This window comes from Cervus canadensis, chromosome X, assembly GCF_019320065.1.
Source record: "Cervus canadensis isolate Bull #8, Minnesota chromosome X, ASM1932006v1, whole genome shotgun sequence".
In the NCBI taxonomy this organism is placed as follows: Eukaryota; Metazoa; Chordata; class Mammalia; order Artiodactyla; family Cervidae; genus Cervus; species Cervus canadensis.
In genome coordinates, this window is record NC_057419.1 from 53,539,682 (window position 1) to 53,549,955 (window position 10,274).

Consider the following 10,274-nt stretch of genomic DNA (forward strand, 5'->3'; position numbering starts at 1 on the left):
CCAGATCTCATATGGTCCCTGATACAATCATTGACAGAGAAACATTTTTTAATACTTAATAAACTTGTATTGTCCTACAGAGAAATGAAATGCCAAAGCCATTGTTAAAGGTTCTAGGGAGACAGAGAATAAAAACTGCTTGTCAAATTCCATGGCAAATACCACAGTGTATCTTTCACACTCTTCTGACTTGCCTTCCAAGCTTTTTTGGGTACAGGGAGAGAGCAGCCACAAACGTCTTTTCTTTTCCATGACATCCTCCATTGGCTTGATAGTCACCAGATCTCAGACGCCCTCCAGCGGTGCTGTGTGTGTGTGTGTGTTAGTCACACAGTTGTGTCTGACTCTTTGCGACCCCACAAACTGTAGCCCGCCAGGCTTCTCTGTCCATGGAATTCTCCAGGCAAGAATACTGGAGTGGATTGCCATTCCCTTCTCTAGAGGATCTTCCCAACCCAGGGATCTAAGCCTGGTCTCCTGCATCACAGGCAGATTCTTTACCGTTAGAGGTACAGGGAAGTCTTCCAGCAGTCTGATTTCTGCCCTGATATCCTTATTATTACATAATAACAAAATGCTTACATCTCTGTCCCGCATCTGTATCCTCATGCACCAAAAAATATATTTATGCAACAAACGACCTATTCAAAATGCACTCTGCTTAGGGACTAAGAGGGGAATATAAATAGCAGCTGTTGTGCCCTTACAGAGGTGTGAAAATCCAGGTCCAAAAGGACTGAAAATGGGAGGTAAAGAATGGTAAAGATGGTAAAGAATCCACTTGCAGGGTTGGAGACCTGGGTTCGATCCCTGGGTCAGGAAGAACCCCTGGAGGAGGGCATAGCAACCCACTCCAGTATTCTTGCCTGAAGAATTCCCTTGGATAGAGGTGCCTGATGGGCTACAGTCCATGGGTCGCAAAGAATCAGACACGACTGAGCGACTAGGCAGAGCACATGACATAATTAAGAGTCTGGAATCTGGCTCTGACACATAGTGTGTGAAGGTGAGAAAGGTATTTACATCCTTTGGATCCGTTTCCCTATTTCAAAATGGAAATTACAAGTTTACACTAAATATTCATTATGAAGAATAAACAAGATAACATGTGAAATAAGCATTCCTTTGCAAATGGATTTGGCTTATTCTACTCCAATTTTCATTTAAACTTTCAAAATTTTTAATTTCATTTACCTTTACAACTACAATTCTCTCAAGTCATACAGATATTGAATTTTAAGCAGACTATAAGACTAACTTTTAAAATGAATCGCACTTCAGAAACACATTTTGTCTAAATAAATATTTTGAGTCAATAGTGGTGCAGCTGGTATCAGACATAGTATCCATTCTAAGGTTGGTTTGTAAATGAGGACTGACAAGTCTACCCTAAGTCATAGTATGTAGTGAAAACTATGATCCTTGCTGTGTATGATGACAAAGAAAATAAGCCGATATTCTGGTCACCCAACATCACACAACTCAACACCAGACTCTGTCACGTAGTCAGGCAGCCAGTCCCTAAGTACCACTGCAGGGGCTACAGGACCACACAGTGTACCAATGAGTTTTTAATTTGTCACCTTACGGGCTTGGCCAGTAAGGAGACAATGAACCCGAATGGATTCAGATTCTAACTGACAGACAGTGCAGAAGCAATATGCCCCTGGTGTCAGTTGCCTTGTCCCTAGTCCCACGGTTTGACACTGAATTGGAAGGCCTCAGTAACAGGCACCGCAGGTGGTGGGTCTCTGCCGGGAAGGAGCCCACAGCTGTGCCCTATGGACTGAGCAGCTCTGTAGTCCACAGGTGTACTCTCAGCTGGGGCTGGGGAGAGCACCCTATGTTCAACCGAAACCAGAGGTGGGTGAGTAGCAACTTTGTGTCACCTCCAGCTGGAAAAGGAGGCAGGTGAGAAATGGCCTCATAGTAGTTGTTCATCAGGCTGCTTATCTCTCCTTGCTACAAGAGCAATCAGTAGATTCTCTGCCAGGATTCAAGTCAGCCTGCAGTTTAGCCTTGCCTACGTAGCCTAAGTGGGAACATGCAAGGTCACCAGGCCACCAAGACAGAGCCACACCCCTACAGTGTCTGGAAAAAGACACAAGGCTTTTTGTATGGTGCTACAAATATGACACTTATATACTGACTCCCACATGGAGGAGATGCTTTTTCTCTGAGTCATTTAAAATATTCCTTCACTTAGTAGACACACATTGATTACTAGCATGTTTCAGGACCTATCTGCAATGTTTGAAATAACAAGACCAGTGATGTGAGGTGGATGATGGGAATATCACACTGGTGGACCAGACAGACACATAAACAGAAAAGAAGTGCAAGGGAGATACACAGGGAATGGACCTAAGGGGAGGGGGGGACACCGTGAGTGGGGTGGCCAAGAAGCAGGAGGAAAGCTAGAAGATGAGGTTCACTGTAAGAGTGAAAGAGGTTACACATAGCACAGTCGTGCTTTGACCCAGGCTGTGGATGAGAGTCACAACCTCCCCTGCATCACTGCCCCTTTTGAGGGTGATGTCTGGGAGTCTACAGATTCTGAAGGGAAAGGAGAAAGAAAATACATAGTGCAGGGGGTACATGCACCCGCCTGATAGAGATGCAGGTGCAGGTTGTTACAGTAACCAGGTGGAGATGAGCAGAGTTGGATTCGGTGACTCAAGGATGAAATGTGGAAGTGAATGTAAAGGGAGAAAACACATTGAGAGGGGTAAACAGCTCCAACTCCCATTTCTGTAGCAGGGGAGGTGCTTCATTACTGTTGTGAGGAGGCTCCCTGGTCTGAGCTCTGGGAGGGAGTGATGAGCATTCTAAGGACCCACATCAAATCTAAGCAGGGTGTGCTGAGTGTGTGAAGAGATAAGTCTCAGCTTTCACCACTGACAGACACAGAAAGCTTCTTAGCCCTGCTGAGAGTGGGGCCGTGGCACCTTAGGGAAGCTCAAAGGGAAGGTGGAGGTGGTGGTGGTTGTTCAGTCGCTCAGTCATGTCCGACTATTTAGGACCCCATGACCTGCAGCACGCCAGGCTCCTCTGTCCTACACTATCTCCCTGAGTTTGATCAAATTAATGTCCATTGTGTTGGGCGATGCTATCTAATCATCTCACCCTCTGTCGCCCCCTTCTCCTACTCCCTTCGATCTATTTGCATCAGGGTCTTTTCCAAGGAGTCGGCTATTTGCACCAGGTGGCCAAAGTATTCCAGCTTCAGCATCAGACCTTCCAGTGAATATTCTAGAGTTCATTTCCTTTAGGATTGGCGGGTTTGTTCTCCTTGCTGTCCAAGGGATTCTCAATGCTCATCTCTAGCACCAGAATTTGAAAGCATCAAGTCTTTGGCACTCAGCCTTCTTCATGATCGAACTCACACATCTGTACATCACTACTGGAAAAACCATAGTTTTGACTCTACAGACCTTTGTCAGCAAAGTGATGTCTCTGCTTTTTAATATGTTGTCTAGGTTTCCCATCAGTCTCCCCAGGGGCTCAGTGGTGAAGAATCTGTAATGCAGCACACTTAGGAGATATGGGTTCCATCCCTGGGTCAGGAAATTATCTTGGAGGAGGGCATAGCAACCCACTCCAGTATTCTCATCCGGACAATCCCCTGGACAGAGGAGCCTGGCAGGCCTCGGTCCATGGGGTTGTAAAGAGCCAGACACTACTGAAGTGCCTGAGAATGGGTGCAACCTAGTTTTGTCATCACTTTCCTACAAAGGAGCAAGTGTCTTTTAATTTCAAGACTGAAATCACCATCTGCAGTGATTTTGGAGATCAAGAAAATGAAATCTGTCACTGCTTCCACTTCCCCCCCTTCTATTTGCCATGAAATGACAGGACCAGATGCCATGATCTTAGTTTTCTAAATGTTGAGTTTTAAGCCAGTTTTTTCACTCTCCTCTTTCACCCTTCTCAAAAGGTTCTTTAGTTGCTCTTCCCTTTCTGCCATGGGAGTGGTATCATCTGTGTATCTGAGCTTCTCGATATTTCTCCCAGCAATCTTGACTCCAGTCTGGCATTTTGCATGATCTACTCTGCATATAAGTTAAATAAGCAGCGTGCCAATATACAGCCTTGTCATACACCTTTCCCAATTATAAAGCAGTCAGTTGTTCCAACTCTGGTTCTGTTCCTTCTTGACCCATATACAGGTTTCTCAGGAGACAGGTCGAGTAGTCTGGTACTGCCCTCTGTTTAAGAATTTTGTGTATTTGTTGTGATCCAGGCAGTCAGAGGTCTTAGTATAGTCAATGACACAGAAGTAGATGTTTTTCCGGAATTCCCTTGCTTTCCCCATGACCTAAGAGATGTTGGCAATTTGATCTCTGGTTGCTCCACCTCCTCGAAACTTAAGTATATCTGGAAGTTCTTCATTCACATACTGTTGAAGCCTAGCTTGGAGGAGTTTTCTAACCAGGAGGCTTCAGAAATTGGGGACAATCTAAGTGGAGAAGCTTAGGAAATTGGATGGTGTGAAGGAAGCCTGATAAGAGAGAGAAGAAAAGGAAGCTCTCCTTTTGATGTTGGTAGCAAAGTGGGCAGAGGCTAGACCATGCCTTCAAGTTCTTGTGTAGAAGAGTAGCCTTTATGTACAAAATCATAGACAGTTCTGTAAGAGAGGGAGGGAGAGGGCAGGAAGAGGGAGACAGACACCATGAGTGGATGTGAGAGACCCGTTAGAAGGGGCTTGACAATTAAATGGAGGGAGGCTTTCGACTAGAGCAGATGTGATGGAATTGGGAAAAAGTAGACGCATTAGACATTTTTGAAGTAAAATGGACAGAACTCAGCAAGAATTTGGACTTGAGATGAAGGAGAGGGAATTGTAAATATGGTTTAGACTAAGTTTCTGTGTCCTGTCATAAGAGTACAAAGATGTCATGGGGAATTCTGGAAGTTGGCCAGGTCTGGGCAGAAATCCAAAATGCGATCTTTATGTTTTTGAGCTCATGGTCTACATGGATACAATAACCAGTATTTAAATACTTAAAATTTCCTTTTCCTTTAAGAAAAAAGTATTGAGGATTTTTATCATTATTATCGTGTAGTGTTCCTTTGTATACTCGTATACTCTTTGGTCTTTCTCTCATGTGTATACCAGTTGTTGAATAGTTGGATTGTTTCTAGGTTTGGCTATTAGGAATACATGTGTGGAATATTTGAGTACAGGTGTTTGTGTGAGCATGTTTTCATTTCTCTTGGGAAAGTTGTCTAGGAGTAGAATTGCTGGGTCATATAAGGCTTCCCAGGTGGCGCTAGTGGTAAAGAACCCATCTGCCAATGCAGGAGACTCAGGTCTGATCCCTTGCTCTGGAAGATCCCCTGGAGTAGGTAATAGCAACCCGCTCCATTATTCTTGCCTGGAAAATTCCATGAAGAGGGGTCCTGGCAGGTTACAGTCCATGGGGCCCCAGAGAGTTAAACAAGACTGAGCAACTGAACACACACGCACACACATACATGGTAATTTATGTATCTTAGAATCTAAACTGTGTCCTCTGTAGACAACATACACATGGATTTTTTTTTAACTGTTCTCTCAATGTCTGCCTTCTGGTTGGATTGTTTTATCTATTGACATTTAATGTTGATACAGTCTTCCATCTGCCAATATATATTTCTCTCTCATGTCATTTTGTTCTATGGTCCTCACTTTACTGCTTTCTTTTGCATTCAATGGATATTTTCTAATGTAGCATTTTAAACTCTACTGATTTTTCCACTACTTTTAAGTTATTTCCTTAGCTGTATGCCACCATAAACATCTTCCTTTATCACAATCAGCTTGAAATTTACACAAATTCTAATGAGATACAGAAACATTACTCCCATATCACTGTATTCTGGTTTCCCTCTTTTCCTCATATTGTCGCATATATAATAAACCTATAAAGGGTAAGTCCATTAATACACTCTTGTTGTTATTATATATAACATTATGTGATGAAAAGCTGATATATGGCAGGATATCAGGTATCTATAGCTTCTGTTATATTCACATTGTTTGTCATGATTTCTGATTCTTTGCATATGTTTGTATGGATTTGATACCATCCAGACTTGTTTCCTTACCTAATACAGCTTTGCTCCCAACCACCTCCTTTGTGCTGTTACAGCGAATATATTACATTCCATGTGTCATTGGCCCAACAATAATTGGGCTTCTATGGTGGTTCAGACAGTAAAGAATCTGCCTGCAATGCAGGAGACCCGGGTTCAGTCTCTTGGTCAGGAAGATCCCCTGGAGAAGGGAATGGCTAACCATTCCAGTATTCTTGCCTGGAGAATCCCATGGACAGAGGAGCCTGGCAGGCTACAGTAATGGGGTTGCCAAGAGTCAGACATGACTGAGCTACTACCACTTTCACAACAATAATTTATGTGATTTTGTTTTAGACAGTTGCTTTTTAAACACAGGAAGAAAGGAGTGAACTATGTATCCATAAAGAATTTTTGTTCATATAATTACCTTTACCTGTGCTCTTTGCTTTTTCACATGGATTCTGATTAACATCTGAATTCACTTATTGCAGCCTGAAGAACTTCTTATAGTTTTTCTTGTAAGCCATTTCTACCAACACATACCCTGAGTATTTTTTAAATTTGGGCATACCTTTAGTTTGGTTTAATTTCTATTTTCTTAAGCCACTTTATTGTGGTGTGTATGACATGTAAAAAGCTGTGTACACACCCGTGAAATCATCACCAGCTTCAATATACAAAACTGAACTGTAGTTCTATACTAGTGGTGAATACTCCCAATAAGTAAAAAAATTCCAGTTAGAATAAAAAGAACTTAGGAATTGGTTTAAGCAAGGAGGTGTAAGATTTGTACATTGAAAATTACAAAACCAGTTGAAAGAAATTAATGAGAATTTAAGGAAATGGTATCTTATTATCAATGGGCATTACAGTTTCCCCTGGAAATTTGCTGTCATTGTACACACATCTCTGAGCATGTGGGAATATTTCCTTAAGGCACATTCATAGCAGTGAGACTGCTGGATCAAACACTTCCTTGGCTAAACAGACATCTGTGGAGTACCTACTATGTGCATGTGCCTGACACTGTTCTAAACGCCAAGGAGGCATCACAGAATAGGACTAACACATGTCCCTCTTTCATGAAGACAAATGCTGCTGAGGGTGAGGGCAGGATGGAATGTAAATTCTGATGAGTGCTGCCATAGACCCCTGCAAAGGTGTTTTACCAGTTCACACTGGCCTCAGTGGGGCAGGGGAGTGAGTGTGCCTTTACTGGCATCTTGGCAGCATTTGTAGGGTGGGAGGTCTAGGCAGGAGGCTGGACTCCTTATGTCCAGTTCCCTAGAAGATCTTCAAGTCCACAACTAGGAATGATCCACATAGGGATTTCGGGGGACGTGAATACCCTAGGTGTCCATACCCTTGGTTGTGACATCACAAAGTGTATTTGTCAAAGCATGGGAGGTATCTGACCCTTGGGTGTCACTGCACCCTGAGTGTGCCATCTCTGACCTGGAGATAAGTCTGTGAGCCAGGGACTGAGGGTGCTGAAACCTTGAGCGGTTTACTATGTCTTGGGCTATGAACTTTGGAGTTTGGAGGATGTGGGGTACCATGGTCTGAGGTCTCTTTGTGGTGGCTGCATGAAACATCGTGACAGAGCTGTATGCGTTCACCATACCAGTGATCTGTGCAGTTGGTGAGACCGTGTCCTATGGTGTGAGCTGTGATTGCGACTTCTGTGTCCAGGGTGTGAGGTCTCTGTGCTATTGGGTTTCTCCATGGCCGCTTATGAAGTTGCTAAAAGGCAGGTCGGTCTGTATTCGAATTTCATCTCACTTATTGAGTCTCTAGAGTTTCAGTTTGGTGGATTGTTTGGTGTTGGGTGTCCAGTGAAGTGAGGTCTGCCAGCTGCTGTTTCCTTGGTCCATATCTGGTCAAGTGTATCATTGATATTTGGGTTTGTGACCCATCGTGTGAGGTCCCTGGGGTATTTGTGAGTCTGGATCCAGGCTCTGATGCTGCACTGCTGGCGGGAGACCAGAGTCCCAGAGAGAGGTTGCTCTGTCTTTGGTCCTGTGCTGCATGGATTGAAACCTCTGAGCCACTTGGGCATTTATGTCTCGATTGAGATATTTTGCCACTTGCCAGGCTTCAGACATGAGGTGCTTGTGACCTCCTGATGTCTCCATCTGACAGCTGTCTATAAAGAAAGTGAGAGGTTGATTGATCTGAGTTGACTGTGAACTCGGCCACTGCTGCTTCCGTCAACCAGGCTTCCTTGTCTAGACCGTTGAGGTATGGGGTTGCCTTCCTTGAGACCCTCCCTGGGCGTCATTTTCTTGCTACTGTTTTGAAAGTCTCCCTCAGTCACAGTGGTGGAAATGCCATTGTGGAGGATGAGTTTTTTTCTGTGACTCTGACAAAATGCAGCAGGGACACCATGCTCTTTTCTAATATATCCTCTGTGTAATGTAAAGCTGTCTCCCTCTTCATCTTCACTTATTCCCAAAGTGCAGAACGTCATCACCTCCACAGCAAAGCTGTCAGCCAGGAGCACCACTGTACACCCAGCCCTGGGAAACCTTCCTTGTCATGAACATGTCTGCTTTCCCCAAACCTGCCTCCTGTCTCTGATCCCTGCTCTCTGGTGCGGCCCCCTCAGCTCAGCTGTCTGGTGGCCTGAAGTCTGGGGAAGCCTTCCAACCTGAGAAGGGCAGGGGAACCGGAGGTCACACCCCAAGGGGAAAATGACAAGGCCATTCTAACTTTGCCCAACATTTCCTGTCATTCCAAAATGTAAACAGGTGCCTGTTAGCCTCTCCTTTGCAAAAGTAATTGAAATCTTCCTGCAGTTGTGTGTCAGGCAGGAGTGCATTGAACACACTGGGAGCAAGTCACCTGAATGTTGGAGGAGGGCGAGTGCATGGGTGATCAGTCCGGTCTGATTCTTTGTGACACCATGATCTTCAGCCTTTTGGGCTCTTCTGTCCATGGGATTTTCCAGGCAAGAATACAGGAGTGGGTTACCATTTCCTCTCCCTGGGGATCTTCTCAATCTAACCCCTGTCCTCCTGTCTCTTACATTGACAGGCAAGTTATTTACCACTCTGCCACCTGGGAAGCCCTTGTTGGGCTGTGGGCAGGGAGGGGGGTTGTGGAAAACTTTCTATTGTTTTTTGAATTGAAAGCTCAACAAGTGAGAATAAGAAAAGAGGAAAAAGAACTACCACACCTGCTGAAAGTGAAAGTCACTCAGTCATGTCTGACTCTTTGCAAACCCATGGTCTATTCAGTCCATGGTCTATACAGTCTGTGGTCTGTACATTCCATGGAATTCTCCAGTCCAGAACACTGGAGTGGGTAGCCTTTCCCTTCTCCAGTGGATCGTCCCAGCCCAGGAATCAAACCCAGGTCTCCTGCATGGCAGGAGGATCTTTACCAGGTGAGTCACAAGGGAAGGCCAAGAATACTGGAGTGGGTAGCCTATCCCTTCTCCAGCGGATCTGTCCAACCCAGCATCGAACCAGGGTGTCCAGTGTTGCAGGTGAATTCTTTACCAGCTGAGCTATCAGGGATTGAAACATTTCACATTGTTGTTCAGTAGCTCAGTGGTGTCCAACTCGTTACAACCTCATGGACTGCAGCATGCTAGGCTTCCCTGTCCTTCACTATATCCTGGAGTTTGCTCAAACCCATGTCCATTGAGGCAGTGATGCCATCCAACCATCTCATCATCTGTCGCTCCGTATTCCTCCCGCCCTCAATCTTCCATAGCATCGGGGGCTTTTACATTGAGTCAACACTTCGCATCAAGTAGCCAAAGTATTGGAGCTTCAGCTTCTGTATCAGTACTTCCAATGAATATCCAGGACTGATTTCCTTTAGGATTGACTGGTTTCATCTCCTTGCAGTCCAAAGGACTGTGAAGAGTCATCTCCAACACCTCAGTTCAAAAGCATCAATTATTTAGTGCTCAGCTTTCTTTATAGTCTACTTCTCACATCCATACATAACTACTGGAGAAACCATAGCTTTAACTAGATGGAACTTTGGTGACAAAGTAATGTCTTTGCTTTATAATATGCTGTCTATGTTGGTCATAGCTTTTCTTCTAAGAATCAAGCGTCTTTTAATTTCACCACTGTAGTCACCATCTGCAGTGATTTTGGAGCCCAAAAAGATAAAGTATCTCACGCTTTCCATTGTTTCCCCATCTATTTGCCATGAAGTGATGGGACCGTATGCCATGATATTAGTTTTCTGAATGT